The 17,428-nt window shown below is 30.8% G+C and overlaps 1 long non-coding RNA gene across 1 annotated transcript in view; it reads left to right on the plus strand.

The window, feature by feature from the left end:
• The first annotated feature begins 4,361 nt into the window (after nucleotides 1-4,361).
• LOC107163530 (uncharacterized) overlaps nucleotides 4,362-17,428 on the plus strand; it is a 32,712-nt gene continuing 19,645 nt past the window's right edge. Inside the window, exon 1 of the long non-coding RNA XR_016191249.1 lies at nucleotides 4,362-4,376. This is a non-coding gene — a long non-coding RNA (uncharacterized LOC107163530). The remainder of the gene's footprint in view (nucleotides 4,377-17,428) is intronic.

The raw sequence follows: 17,428 nt of genomic DNA on the forward strand, positions 1-17,428 counted from the left end.
TTGTATACACCCCCATACGCATCGCCTAACCCAACCGCACGTCGCCCACTACATCAACCCTGCACGAACTGCACCCAACCTATACAGCGACCGTCCGCGTGATCGAGCAGTCAGGCGCGAACGTGCTAAAATTTCGTTATGATATTGTTTTATGTTGTGCACCTGTAAAACAACCTACACGAAGTTTTAAGTCCCGATACATAGTGATGGACATCGAGAACATTTTAAAAATCTTAAGCCATCGACTAAATCGTATTATAATATCTCATATCAATATAATATATCTAAACTGTAACAAACGATAACCGTAAATATCTTTCATATTATGTAAGTATATCGCACTCTAAGCATCTAAATCCAACGAAACTTTGTTGCGGTGAAACCCGAAAGCACAACCAGTCGACCTTTTTTTTCTTTCGATAACTCAAAAGCGCATAACGAATTTTTTTGGCGCTTTAGTAATACCTATCCGTAGTGGGATAAAAGCGCAAAAATAAATTGTAAATCTAAAGTCTCATCTCCAATACACAAACTTGGACCTTGTGTAAAGAATACAAAATTCCTATATGTCTTGCGGGTGACGTATTTGGCTTCAAATTTTATTTTAGGGTACCTATAATATAGGTATACTCGTAATTTTATTTATTTATTTATTCGTGATACTATTGTTCAACTAATTTAAAATAATACTCAAAATTATAATTTTTACTGATTTTTTTTTAGACTATAATTTCAATATCACTGTAAATGCTCGATTAAATATTAATAATAACTTCGCACCAATATGCGCCAAGTATGTGGCACCACAATAATTGCGATCAAACACAACTTTGGAGAATGCATTGTTGTTTTTTTTTCGAAATTTTTTCCAAAAATTCCTTATAAGTTTTAAATGGCGCATGTTGTAAACTAGAAATTAGTTGGATACGAGTTATAATGAATGAGATATATAAAACAAAAATGTTTTATGTCTTTGAACAAACCTTAAAAATGCTCTTCTGTAAAATAAGATACTTTGACGTACAACCTTTCTCGGCCCACGATAAGTTAAAATTTCTGAAATTTAATACTTCAAGATTTTAACACATTAAGTCTAATATATGTATATATTATATTCTGCTATATCTGCGTGAACATTATAATTTAATTATAACTTTGAGACGTCTGGTTCATGACTAAATACGTCTAATATAGGTATTTTGTATATGTTGTGATCACTGATGCCAAGAATTTATCAAATTCGACATCGATAAAATCAATATAACAATATCATCGGATAGTCGAACTGTATAATTATTATACAAGGTGTGGGTAAAACAAGAAGTGCAGTTTTGAAAGTTTATTTAAAAAAAAAAGACGCGCAACTCGTAGAAATTAGGTTTTTTAATATTCTTCAGTACATCGCAGTTCATCGCATGATGCCGTTTCATGTATTAAGTTTTAAAAATGACATCAGAAAAACGATATCCGCAAGCAACGATACATTTATAATGATGGCGATTTCTGAAGTTTTCGGCTGCATTTTGACACATTTCGACTGATATAGCATTTTTGATTTTTTTTGTTTTTGTGGCGCTACCTGAAAGAAAAGGTTTTAAAAAATCGGCCTCGTCACTCGGAACGTGTCTTCCCATGTCGCCGAAACCCAATTTTCCGACACCCCAGTTCGCCGACACCCCATTTCGTCGGAAGACCTCAGAGAGCGTATTTCGGGGAGAAATCAATGCACGTTCAGTTTCGAAATTTTTGTACAAGTATCTAATATATTCTTGTCTAAATAGTTATAGTCTTCGAGTGCGTTTATATATATTTTTTTAGAAGTGCAGTATTAATAGTACCTATTGAGAGTTCATTATCTATTTTTTCGAATTCTTGGAGTTGGGCCAACCCTTGTTGAAAGCTTTAATCACCTGCAGATAATCTGCAAGTCTAATTTGTTTTGTCTGTTTGTTTGTGCACATATCATCGCTTTTGGTTATAATTCATAAATCTTCTAAATTATTTGCATGACGTGTCATATTATGTAGACGACAATGAGTTAAATACAATAGTTGTACCTAATTATACTCATGCAGGTGTATAATAATAATAATAATAATGTGGCCGAGTAAAGCGTTTTGGCTAAATCGTGCGATATCATTATCGTGTGTGGTAATAATTATTACAATAATATTATAATATTTTTACGACATCCCGCATCTGATTATTATTGTTTGGATACGGTTTTTCACTGCGAACGTGCTGAATGAATATTTATGCTAATTTAATTTTTCCGAGTACGTTTGATACACGCGTCATATATATTTAGGTGAAATCTGTATTATATTTATCATATATATAGCACACAATAATAATATTGTGTACATGATAAATGTTTTTTTTATTTTTAAACAATTCCAAGTCTGCAGCACCGAAACGTTATTTTGCATATATTATTAGGGAGGGGGAGGGGAGAAATACATCGTTTTGTATAATATTATAATATTGTAATATATGACATACATGCAGTTTAAATAATTGCTGATAATATCACTTACGCTTTTGCAATTATCGTATGCTCCGATGAAATTATAATTTAAAAAAAAAAAAAAATAATAATAATAATATCGTAGACGTATAATATAATAATTATTCATACCCGGCAAACAACCATAATATTATATCGTGCACCCCGAAGAAGATTTAAATAGAATTTTTAATGTTTTGTTCTGATATAAATATTATAATTTTACCATACTATTCATGCTACGTATCGTGTGAACTATTTTTTTTTATTTAACGCACGTCAAAAAAATTACACAGAATTCGATATGTCATTCATTTAATATTAATATAGTTATAATTCCTTATTGGTGGTTATCCATCAGTGTAGATATTATAATATCATACAATTTCGTATATATATATATTATATAGTATGGTACCTGATATTATTATGAATTAAATCCAAAAAGATGTACGAAACGTGAGTTTTTGATATAAAAATCTTACCGTTTTATAGATCACAGTTTAAAAAAAAAAAACAACGTTTTTGAAAATATTGACCATTATTACTTTCAGACATTTTTTATCGTGATTTCATAATATTTTTGATTTCATCAAAATGAATAATATGTTTTGAACGAATTATTTAAAAAACAGTTTTTTTTCTTTAAATTCATTATAGCTTAGATGTATAAATATATAAATGCTAAAATGCTTTTATTTGACGTAATAATTTACTTTAAATTCAGTACACTAAAAAGGTACTTATACTTATAGCGAGGAGTTTTGTTCGCTATTTCGCTATAATATTGTAACATACGTGATATCATAATAATGTAACTACGTCCTACGTAAAAACAAAATATATTTAGATTTTATAAATAATTTTCTTGTTCGACATACGAATTTTTGGCACATAATATTATTAGAACAACAAACGAGTGTGATGTTGTTAAGAATTTCACGATGGTTGCCTTTTGCGTGTAATTACTAGTGAATTGAATGATTATATTATTGATAAATAATTAATTTTGCATGCATTAAGTCGTTTCGTATGTTTAAAGGTCTTTGGCCACGCGTGAATGATAACAATGGCCGTAGCTAGGATTTTTTTTGTGGGGGGAGGGGGGATCCGTACCTCTTACATACTGCCTCTTAAAAGAATTCCCTGGTAGCCACATAGTAAAATGCATTCAATGATTGGAATTAATTTGTCTTTATTTCGTTTTGTTGTTTAAACTCTTATCAACTATCACAATGCACTACAGGCACTATCAAAACACCTTGGGCACTATACTATAAATTTACAATAATATTATATTAAATATTTATTCAGCTAAAGAAATAAACATTTTAAATTTGATAATACAGTAGACATTTTTGCATTTTCTACTTTGTTAACACTTTCAACGCCGCTGACGCGTATACGCGTCAACAGAGTTTATTCCATTGGGCCAGTGACGCGTTTACGCGTCAGTAACATGTACGTTTGTATCCTCCATAATTTAATCGATTTTATTTTAATAAACTCTGAAATGTACACAGGCTATAGACAATAAACTCTATATTTAAAACTATAATTGGTTTGAGTTTTCGCTATTTTTAGATACTGATAATCGTTGTTTTTGACAGCCTTCCCAAAACGATGTATATGCACGTATACAGGGTGTATATTATGTATATTATGTTATGTTATTATGAGTTCTTTTACTGATATTAATTATTTACAAATTATAACAACTATTATATCATTTGTAACATACTGTATCATGCAATATAGCTACTTTGCCACTATTTAATTTGTTTCATTTCGCGTCATTTACGCAATTGTAACGGACGCCTGCATATTTTGTTTTATCAAACAACTAGAGCAATTCATAATTATTTTGACGGTAAGTTATTTTATTACAGTTTTATGATATAATTATGATAAACAGATTTTTATTTTATTTTATTACACATTTTTCGATTAATTTTATGGTTATTATTTTGTATTAGGAAATTTTATATTCATATATTATATGTCATATAACATGTGTATGCACTGTCTAAGTATTTTATACATAAAAGGTAACAATAAAGCTGTTAAAAAGTAATATTAAAATGTTTTTCAATTTTACGAATTAATAGAGTTATGCTTCTAATGCCATTGACGCGTAAACGCGTCACGGGATAAACAACGCGGCGTCGCGGTATAATTGCCAAAATCACGCACGGCGTTGAAAGTGTTAAAGGGGAGGTTTGAACCCCCTAAACCCTCCCCGTAGCTACGGCCCTGGTGTCGTATAGTATATTATGAGTTATGACTCATACCGTATTTTGTGTTATTTGTTTGTTTGCACGCAAACCTGCAGCAGTGATCGTCTTACCTTAGAACATTTTCCAAATGACAATAAATCTCTAACAAATTAGCCGTGGATGTATGGATACTTAATAATAGATGTCGTATAAACGCCGATTACAGACGTACATAGCAATTGAACAAATAATAAATTAAGAGCACTTTATTTAGACACTGACGTCCAGTGGTAATCGAGTCACGCGATCACCACTGACTGACCCTTTTTCTGTCTTAACCCGTCGTTTATAAATACTATATCGATATTTGTTTTAACCTAATTACATTTTGCTTATGATTACAATCGTAATTTTATTACCCAATAGTTTTCTCAACCTAATTTGTACGTATTGACATTTCTTATTACAGTGAAACCTGTATTTAACGGACAGTCGCGGGACCAAAATAATTGTCCGTTATAGACAGGTTTCATTGTTTCAATGTTTTAAAAATTACAACTTGTACGTACATTTGTATTGTTTTTTATTTTATAATATGTAGGTATTAGGTGTAATCTGTATTAATATGTATTATATATTATACACATACGTCATTATAAATTTAATTTTAATTATTATTTTTATATTAAATGTAATACATATACATACAATGACACATTACATATAAATTTATTAATTATTTCTTAAAAAATGATTCTATTGATATTTGTTTTTTGTGCTTCGATTTGGTAATTTCCAACTCGTGATGGATAAATTATGGATTATGTATATATGGATAATGTAATTGGTCGTAATCTGTGTTTTCACTTAATGTCCTAATTGCGTTTCTTATCAACGCAGTATGTATGTATTTTTGACATTTTTGTCCGTTATGAAATTGTCGAGTAAAATATTAGTGTCCGTGTCCGTAATAGAAGGAGTCCGTTATAGACAGGTCGAAATACATTGGAATGCCTATCTTTTTGCCGGGACCTGGTCATTTTGTCCGTTAAGAGAGGTGTCCGTTATATACAGGTGTCCGTTTAGTCAGGTTTCACTGTACTACATCCTTTTAACTTATATGTTTGCATTGAATGCTTAATACAACGAAGGAGGTACGGCAAAAGTCTTATCGATCGACGTCCGTTCCATTACCGTCTCATTGATTAATCCGCAGATATTAACACCTCCTTCCAGATCGTCAGTCTCGAGAAATACCTAGCTCATTGAATAATCCGAAGTCTGCAATATCCCAAAGCGGTTCGGTCTCGACGTTTTAGGATAGAGCGCCGATTGATTACGAGAAAAGTTCTTCACTATTTTTCGATCGGAAACGATTTGATCGGATTAAAACCACTTACAAAAAAAATCACTTGGCTTGCGTTAGAATTATCGCTGACTCCCGTACGCTTTTCCGACGTTCTGAAAACGGCACTGACCACAAGTGCTACTTACATCACGGTGTAGAACAGTAAGATAAATTACGTCAGTTTGACACATTTTTCAAGGTTCGTCCAAGTTCAGTGAGTGCAATATATTATGTGACAGAACTAAGACGTCGCCTAACTATTTGTTTTTAAAATATATTTTAAAAAAAAATATGAAACTTGTATTAAAATACTGTATGTACATTTTTTAATGAAAATTCTATTTTAATTGAAATTATAAAATTCGAAACAGTTTTTAATTATTTTATAGCCATGTTTGACACATTTATATCAAGAATAAGTTTTAAAATAAAATGTGTGTAATAGGTATATTATTACAATTTATAAATCGAATTATAATATAACATATAAATAATGACACAGACAAGGTAAAGCCGACAATATACAATCATATCTGTCCTTTTGTGTTTTAAGGTAAACGTTTCATGCTAATAATGAGTTGTTTAATTATTTAAGTAATAACTAATAAATTTTGTGTTAACATTAATTGATCATTGTTGACATAAGAGTCTGAGAACGGTATGGTAATTTCAGTTTTATTGCAGGATAAAAGAATGACTCGCTGCCAACATATAGTATGTTAAGAAGTTTGAAAAATATTTTTTTCAAAACTAGCAAAGTTTGACATTATTTTTATAATAAAAAAATAAAAATAGTATGATAAACACGTATTTGTAAAAAGTAATATTTTTCATATTTAAAATTATGTTAGACGATATAAAAACTATTCAGTTACACAAAATAAATTGTATTTACAATAATAATTTAAGTTAAATTCAGAATTATGTAATAATTTATACCGTCATGAAGACGATCTCGTTGGAGTCTGCAGCGTTTGACGTCTGTTGGGACTAACCAGAAATGTTGTGAACCGGTTGGTTTGTGTAAATTACTGAAGAAGTTTACCGATAGTTTCTTCTTATTGTGTAGTTTTTGGCTGTTGGTATTTGAGGTTTGTGCGAGTGGTGCACAATTTCGAGCAAGCCATGGGACATTTGAAACCACACGTAAGGCTTTGGATTTGTATTTTATTGATGTGAGTTGAAGCGCATTGACCCCAAACCCGAACAGTCTAAATTAGCAGTGGTCGAACAATTTGTTTATAGAACAACAACTAACACTTCCAGCTCAGAGGTGTTTGACGATTAATTAGTACACATAATATTTTCATTCATTTATTTATTTAGTTCGTATCCATGCTGCAGTGATTCAACTAAACAATCGGATCAAAAACAAAAAAGGTCCTGTAGGTACCTATATGTAGTTAAACGCAATTCACAATTTTTTTTAACACTATATGTATTTCGCGCATGCGCATAACAATTTAAATTTTTCGATGAACATTGTTTTCGTTATTTAAATTTATTGTTCGAAAACGTAAATTTTATATTTTTTTATCCACTCTATAATACGCGAGCTAACTTTTAATATGACAACAATAATTGCAAGTTTTCATTAGTTTTTGTGGAACTCGAAACGGAGTGTCGTAGTTAAAATACACTGAAATTTTTTATGTGCGATAGGTATAATTCTTGAGAGTATTGTTTTTGTTTTTTTTTTTTTTTCAAAAGAGTTTGCTAGGTCCTATAGATATACTACGTAAGAATATTATTTGATCCGAGACGTTCACATAGTTCGTTTGATAATATATTTCGATTCGTTGAATAGGAAAATATATTTTTTAATTTTTTTTTTTTTCATATTACTCATTATATTATTATTATTACTATTTTTATGTCAATAGGACTTTTCACCGACATTTTTGTGGCAACGGGTTCATACTTTCATAGGGAAATTTAAATATTATATTCAAATAAACGAATTCTGCCGAGCACTTTACAGGTGATTCCATTGTCGGTGTTCGTTATGCAGTGTGATAACAATAAATTACGTAGGTAATATAATAAAGTTTTGTGTGATAATTAACGCGTATCGGCTGTTACGATGAGTATTACAATAAGTGCAACTATTATGCAGTTTTATAAATGCACTATAAACGTAATAGTATTAAATCAAAAAAGAATTTTTTTTTTATTAGAATAAAGCCTCGGGACTATGGCTATTAGCAACAATAGGTTTAACTCTAAATTAAAAAAGAATTATAGCTTGATGAAAATCGCATATCCCGTATACCAATTTGAATAAAATTAATTAGTATTGCGATCTCACACACACACACACACACACACACACGACGTATATCGTGTCATTTGGGATAGATAGGACGATGCAGCCGCCCTAAATATAATAATATTATAATATTATTAAATATGTGGGTCAACGGATGATTGACACCGCTGAATTGACCGGCCAAACAAAATAATATTATGCCTGCGCCGTCATTATACATATAATTATCACTCTCGTATTATAAATATATTATGTTGACGTGTTTTACCGTCCGCTTTGATCTCTCATTACTATGCTAATTCATCCTTTTTGTACCAACGATGATGCCTTTTGAGTTGTAAATTTAATACAGCGTACCGCGTATTTACAATAATGTATATATAATATATGTACACACACACACACACACACACACACACACACACACACACACACACACCTGTATATGACGTATTGGCGTATGTAAGACATAATGAGACATAATGTGTGTGCTCTGTATAATATATATTTATATTAATATTAATAATACATTTGCGACCTGTTAATTTGCCTGTACCATATTATACTAAATCGTTCTATACTGACCGTCCTGTAAATTTTTATAATTTTAATTTTTAACCGTAATACGTTCTTTTGTACGTGCAAAATATAATATTATACATACTTATATAGTTATAATACATACATTCTTATAGCTCGCGTACACACGCGACTTCCATTATAAAATCTGTGTCGGAGGGGATGGTGAGGGCACTCGCGAGTGATATATCATACCAATAATCGTGTAAAATCATCACGTTGGTCGGCGTTTTGGACTACATAAACAGTGTCCCGCAGAGATCTGACATTCTGACAAATGAAATAACTTTTGTTCTAATCAATATTTTTTTTAAAGTTCTTTTAAATATAATCCATAGACACTTGAACTACATTTTTAGAATACATTTTTTATTTTATATTTTTTAATACTGAAAATAAAAAACTTAAAAATTGATAAAAATTTTTTTCGAAATATTCAATATAGCCAATTTGTAAATTTGATTTTCAGAAAAATTTATATGGTAAAAACACTTATTTAAGTCAAAAGTCTGATTTTTTACAATTTTTTTAAATATCAATATTTTCGTTAGGTAAATTATAGTAATTTATAGTTTATACATCACATATTATTAAAATAAATACAATAAAAAAAATAATTAGATTTTAACATGCACTTATTTAAAAATGTTCTTATAAAATATTTTTGAAAAACTTTATTATTATTTGAAATTACAAGGTTTCTAACATAAACTAGATCGTAATTTACTTAACGAAAATATTGATATTTAAAAAAATTGTAAAAAATCAGCCATTTGACTTACTTAAATAAGTGTTTTTACCATATACATTTTTCTAAAAATCATATTTACAAATTGGTTATATTGAATATTTCGAAAAAAAATTTTATCAATTTTTAAGTTTTTTATTTTCAGTATTAAAAAATAAAAAATGTAGCGCAAGTGTCTATGAATTATATTTAAAAGAAATTTAAAAAAAATATTGATTAGAACAAAAGTTATTTTATTTGTCAGAATGTCAGATCTCTGTGGGCCATCCTGTATATTATAGTGACGCGACGATAACGCGGGGTGTTTCGATTTTTGACAATGAAAAGTGTTCGAAATTCAGTTATCATTTTGATATAGGTATTTAATAATGAACTATATTATCGAAATATTCATTAGTGGGCACTCTACACGCAAGCTGTTTTCGCCTTTCGAAAGTCACATTAGCCTTTTATCACATTGCAGTGCAAGACAAGAACTTGTTTTCCGCAAAAATTGACGTTAAAGGTATATATCACCGGAGTAGGAAAATATTTTCTGTAGACAATGTTCGTTGCCTGCCTATAGTTGAAAATATCAATTTTTTGTTAACTCCTCAAATTTCGGGCTCTGAGTCTACGTCTTAAGATACTAGTACATAGTACCATTATTATATAGGTACCTCTAATGCGACCATCATCGCTGCCACGATATTATACAATGTAAATATTATCGGTTTATCATTATTATTGTTATCATCGTCATTCGAAATGGTTTTCAACCAGACAACAACGTTCGCCCCTGTGCCACGTGATCGCGGCGATGATGATGTTTATGTCGGTTCAAATATTATGTTCAGTTCGTTTCGCGGTTGTCCGGAAACGTCGGTGAAGCGGGAAACATCGGTCGGCCGCGTAGTTGTCGAGCAACGTCTGTGCGGTTTTCTCGCGTTCGCCATGGCGGGTAATGGTTATTATGTTTGCCCGCACATCATACACGCCGAGTCGTCCACGGAGCACTGATTTTACGAGCCATTCAAGTCCACGCCCCTAAAACAAATACAATTATTTTCCTTTTAACGTGCCGCGTTTATATTAGGATACGGTTTGATTGCGTTTTACGATAGTGATTCGGCCGAGAGAATGAGAGCAAACATTTCCGGAAATCGTGATAATGTGGATGTAGAATATCACGAATTTAATATTCAAGAAATTTCGCGAAGCAGAAATTTCTGGAAATCTTTGATATTCAACTTTGATAGAGTTTACTTTTTTAATTCGGGCGAGTGAAAATTTTAAAATATATTAGTTTTATTTTGAATTAAATTATACTTCATACCTTCAAAAGTTTACTGTACAAATTGTAATAGTTTATAAAATCATAATTAATATGTACAGGTACAGCGAGGCAATGTTTGCGTGACAGTATATTAAAGAGCATTCGCAGTATTGCTATTTTATCGCGACATAATTAATGTAAATAAAAAATAAATAATAAATAGTACAATTTTTTTTCTCGGAAATTCCCTTGTACATCATCACTAAAAATTAACCTGTACATTATACGCTGATGCTCGTTCTGCAGTTTCGGACGGTTTTCGTTTCAAATGTGCAAATCGTATTTTATCCATCGTCGTCGTGGAGTACCTACTTGCCACGATATTGTAGGTACACGTCAAAATAACCAAACAGAAGTATTAATATTCTATATAGTAGTGATTGCAACAGGTGAAGTTATTTCTAGTTGAACGCGTGACGACGATGCGTATCATAATACGAATTTTAAAAAGAGAAAAAAAAAGTTTTAAATTCGATGTACACAGACTGTGCAATATTGCATAACACCTATATATAGTCACTATACACGGTGTGATATAATATATATTATCGGCCTGGAGAACGAACGTGCACTTGCAATAGAGACAATTCCTGCTGCGAAATTATATTATATTGTTTTTATGATGAAAACGCATACTTACGCGAGTGAACCGAAATTATATAAAATACATTACAAAATAATATTAAAATAAACCGAGAGACGGAGTTGAACACTATATCGAGCCCTCCACCAGCAGCTGCAGTCGAAACCTGTATTATTATATTCTTGTTATAGTATATGCAAATGATTTTTATTTTTAAAATTTTTTTTTTTCATCCATACGATACATTCTGTTCTTTCGATTTATTTTGTTCGGTATACGTTTATATACCATCGTAATTGGTTTATTTCAAAAGAATATAATAACAGTAATAATAATATTATATGACATAAATATATAGTTTATATATATAGACGACTACGAAATTATCATTGGCGTGCAATATTCTTATATTACTATATACACGACGGTCCTCTGCAAGGAGTTATTATTATTAGGTATTTATTTTTTTAATTATATTTATCGTATTTTTCTTTCGAAAAAAATGTTATTCTTGTACGAGAACTTTGAATAACTTTTTTAAATTAAAAATAATATTATATATACAGTACCTGTTTAATATTTTATTGATGAATAGAAACGACAAAAAGCAATAACTCATTCGCGACTTTGAATATGAAAAGAAATATAAGTATTTCAAATCTTCATGAAAACCTCGTTAAATATATGGCTTTATTTTCGTAGGAACTCCATCGAAGGGAATATGCAGGTATTTCATAAAACCAATAATTTATGCTATTCTAATAACCGTTTTTTATAGGTTTCCGAGAGTTTGCGCGATACATCATATAGTTATAAGTTATTATATATATATGGTGATGATTAATATTCCATTTTCACTCTCGGTTGAAAATAGTTTGAATTTTTCTTATTTTTACCGATCACGTTTTTTACAAGCCGACCATCAAATACAGCCGGTTACCTATATACGTACACGAAAATCGTTTAAATTTTAATCGATCGCGAATCGCTGTGTACCTACGCCAAGTGTATCTGGTGACCGACCGTCTAGCTTTGATGAATTGTAACTTATTAAATTTAAAGACATCCTTAGGCCACTGTTGTAAATTTGGGTTGAAGGAGGGAGATGGGTGAGCTCCGATGAATCGGGATAGGAATAACCAAATATATTATACAGAGTGATTCTTTTATCATGAACCACTCATTATTACAAAAAGAATCGATGCTTTTGAAAATATTTTTTTACAAAGTTTCATGTTGTTAAAAAAACAACGTTTTTATTAAAAAGTTATGTTTTTAAATATTTTTTATCCTTATAATTTTTTAAGTTTTTTACTTTTTTGAATGACAACCTAGAGTTTTAATTTCATATTCCAAAGCAAAATATTTTTCTTAGTATTTTGATACGTAAAAATCGAATTTTGGACGAGTAGTTTATGAGTTATAAGTATTTAAAGTTTAGATTGGCAGAGTGGAGTGGTACGGGGTTACCCCGTAAAATGTTTGTCCACTACTCCACTTCTCTAAGATTTTGAAATAATGAGTGGTTCATGATAAAAAAATCACCCTGATATAAGCGAATGCCAACCGTTTTGGTCGGATTTCGATAAAAATCTTATCCCGAGCGGTCAGATTGATGTATTAGATGATGTTATACGAAATCTACAAATTTAAAATATTACTTTTTATAATACCGTTCCGTTAGAGTCCAATATGTTTATAATGTTTTTAATTTATCTGTTTAAGATTATTCGTCCCGCTATAATAGGTAACTGACCGTGTTTTTAGACGTAAATACATTTCAATTCATTTTTTTTTTTTTTTATATAGATAAATAAGATATTATGTTAAATTTGGTAGGCATCACCTCGAAAAATCAACTTACGTGCTGTCCGATGATGCGTTTTTAAGAACACCAACACCATCCCTTATTCTCTTAATCTCTTTCATGTAGGTATCTACAAAAATGTTGACTCGTACTGCATAAATTATTACGATTAAATATTAAATTTAATGAGAAAGCATAAAAGTAATAATAGTAACTATTGTTATTCATATTCATCATCTTATTGACCAAAAACATCGCGTCTTCCGATCATAAAAATATCAATCCATATTATAGTTAATACGAACGAACAGATCGCAATTACGTTTAATAATATCATCAAATTTAGTACCTACACTATAATAATGATCGTCAAGGTGCATACGGGATTTTATAATAATAATTAATAACATTATATTATTGGCACTACGATTTTTTTAGCGGTGGACGACTGCAGTGTAATGAACTTACAAGATATTTTTGGAGACTGTAATATTTATATTACGTATTATAACATGGGTCATGATAATTTACAGTAATCGTTTAAATTCGAGAGATTTCGTTTATTGTTATATAAGCGCTTGTGATTGTTTCGCGGTGTCATCGAACCACAGCGTTGTTTTGATTGATTTATTCGGCTCGGACATAATGCAGACAGACGAAAGTGTTCAGACGAAATCGGAAATGAGATGGCGGAAATAAAAAAAATAATTAATTACCATACCGTCGCTGCTGGTCGAGTGATATCACATCAGTCGGTCGTGTATATATACATCATGTGTTGTGTGTTATATATTATTATACCGCCGCGAGTACAAAATAATAACGCACTTATTATAAAATAAATGGAGAAAAAAAAACCGCGGCCGATGCGCTGCTGCTACAGCAATGCGATGTTTATAGAAGACAGTTTTGATTAATTGAGTGTACGCCGTTCACTGTATATATAATATACAGATGATTCCGACGTGACGGTGGCAGTCCCTGCGCAGCTTCAAAATCTTCGAAATGGATGGTTTTTTCTTTGCCCGAAAAATATATTTACAGCACCCCAATGACCTCAAGAAATGAAACAGACAGAACCAAAAACAGGAGAAAAAAAATGTAATAAATCAATTGCCATATCATTGTACTCCGGTACATCCGGTGTTGTAAAAAGAAACGGCTGTTGGCGGAAACGACGTCCTCCTAATCATCATCATAACATTACCTACCTATAGTGTATAAGATGATGATACAGTGAAACTTCTATTCTCCGGAAAAAATGTATGCACATAACAGGAGTTATAACCTCCTAATATTAGTGAACCCTCCCAATAGCGGACGCGGTCTCTAAAAACTGGTACTAAAATTAAGAATATTCTCTCATAAATGGACACGATACATGTACATCGTACGTCATATAACATTTCAAAGAACAGAAAAAATGTATACAAAAAAAGATTACAGATATATTTTTAATTGTACACGAACATTGTACATTTCTTCATCCACTTTTAAACACATACATATATTTAGTATACGATAAATTAATATAATATACCAAATTCAATATGTATTATAATATGTATAGGTAAAAGTTTTAACCGATTCTTTATGGAGCGTCCCCCTATAGTGGACATTTAGTAATAATTTCTCTCAAACGCCCATTAATGTGTAGAGATTTTCTTAATAGTGGAGAACTCCCCACAGCGAACATTTAGTAATTCTCCACGACTGTCCGCTATACAGAGGTTTCACTCTACTATATTTTCGATGTGCCAGTGATTGTATAGGAAACTATTATTCTTTACTCAGGTGGACAATATTGCAAATTTGTGCATGTCAAGTTAAGCCTTCGAACTACAGAAACGCAAATCGGTTGGGTAGAATTTAGTGAAAAAAATCGACATACACTTCAAAAAAAAAAAATAAAAAATTATATAGGTAGGTAACACATGTCATATTAAATATGAATAATAATCTGTTTTAATCTTAAATTTGTGTGGGCGTACCAGGATGGTGATGGTTCACAAAAAGGATCGAATTTAAAATCACGCAGGTGTCCAAATGACTTGACTATTTTTTACGTGAGACTTACAAGTTCAAACGATAATTAAAAAACACACACACACACATCATGAAAAACCGTAAGTTTAACCGTTAATTTACAATTTTTTTATGTGTTTGATACGAACACGCCGTAATAATATTATGCGTTGTATTATAATTACTACTATGTTATCAGTTATGATTTCCCGGAACACAAATATATGTATATCGCCACGATAATAAGCGTGATTTTCAAGGTCGTCCACCGGTTAGATTTGTTTTTGTAAAATATAAAAAAGCAAATATTATAATATATTATTATACTGAACGAACCGCATGACGTATAAAACAAACACGAGCTATACAGACGCACGGACTAAGAATTCTTATTATTGTGACGATACTAGAAAATGATTGATTTTTACGAGTCGTAAAAAAAAACTTACGTTACGTTTAAATTGAATTTAAATTGTAACGATAAAAACAAATACCTGCACTACAAAGCAGCAATATTCGTTTGGAGCTCACAAAAAAAAGAAGTTATTCTTCCACACAAATATATATATATATACACAGGGTGATTCTTTTAAGTGGGTACACTAATATTATCTCGAAAAGTATTTACTTTCTTAAAAATATTTTTTTACATTGTTTCAAGTTGTTTAAAAACCAACGTTTTTATTAAAAAATTATATTTTTTATCCTTATAATTTTTTAAGTTTTTTACTTTTTTGAATGACAACATAGAGTTTTAATTTCATATTCCAAAGCAAAATATTTTTCTAAGTATTTTGATTCATAAAAATCGAATTTAGGGCTAGTAGTTTTTGAATTATAAGTATTTAAAGTTTAGACAAGCAGAGTAGTGGACAAACATTTTGCGGGGTAATCCCGTACCACTCCACTCTGCCAATTAAAACTTTAAATACTTATAACTCAATAAATACTATTATTATGTAAAACAATATTTTGAAAAAGTAAATACTTTTTGAGATAATTAGTGTACCCACTTAAAAGAATCACCCTGTATATATATATATATATATAGGTAATCATTGTATATTATAATATAATTTCTGTTGAACAAGTCAATCTCACACTATACCAAACTGATTTAAATATTTGTACTCAGGACAACAATGTTTTCTCTGCAAATCCAATACTTTTTACTTAATTTTAAATATTATGTTTTACGACGTTCATATCGCAACGGTTAATTTTTATTTAATTTTCGTTTATCGATGTTTACTCCTCGCAATGCTATTGCAACTTTGCAGACACTAACTACTTCATCTGAGAACGTAAAACACATATCTTTCTCTCAGTACAATCAATACGATACGATGACTTCAGTATAAGTTCAGCATATTATGACTTAATGGGTTGTGTTATAAATATGAAATATAATGTGAGATGTAAATGATGTTTGGAAAAAAACATTTATTTAGGGTGGAGTGATGGGTGGACATATTATTATACTAATTAGTACAGATCGGAAAAAATTTTGGGCGTCCTGAAATCAGCGGGGGTCGAAAACCCACGGCTCTCGTGGAAATTTTATGTGACAAAACAATTTATAATTTTTGTACGCAAATACTATCATTACGACGCGCGACGTATAGAAATCGTAAACCAAGATATAGCACGGACTGTAAACGTTGGATTTAAACGCTGTTTGTTTGTAAGTACCTTATTATTAAACTATAGGTAATATACCTAACTACGATGGCGGCGCCGCGGAAGCAATGCGAAAGCAGATCCCGTGGCGTCGTCGGTTAAAACGGAAAAAAAAAAAAAAGGTAATATACCTAACTGCAGTTACGAACTTGATAAATTTCTATGACTATACCATATAGGTCGTATATTTTCTATACAATGTATCACATCATTATGAGGTATATTCATATTGTGAGCCGTTAAAAATGTATATTTGTTTTTCGGTCTTTGAAACCAGATAGGTTGCTGACCTCTGGACATAGACGAACCAATATTTGATGGCAATACATTTCACGCAAATCAATCGCGTCCA

Source organism: Diuraphis noxia, unplaced genomic scaffold, assembly GCF_037042655.1.
Source record: "Diuraphis noxia isolate RWA-SAM2 unplaced genomic scaffold, SU_Dnox_SAM2 contig0003, whole genome shotgun sequence".
NCBI lineage: Eukaryota > Metazoa > Arthropoda > Insecta > Hemiptera > Aphididae > Diuraphis > Diuraphis noxia.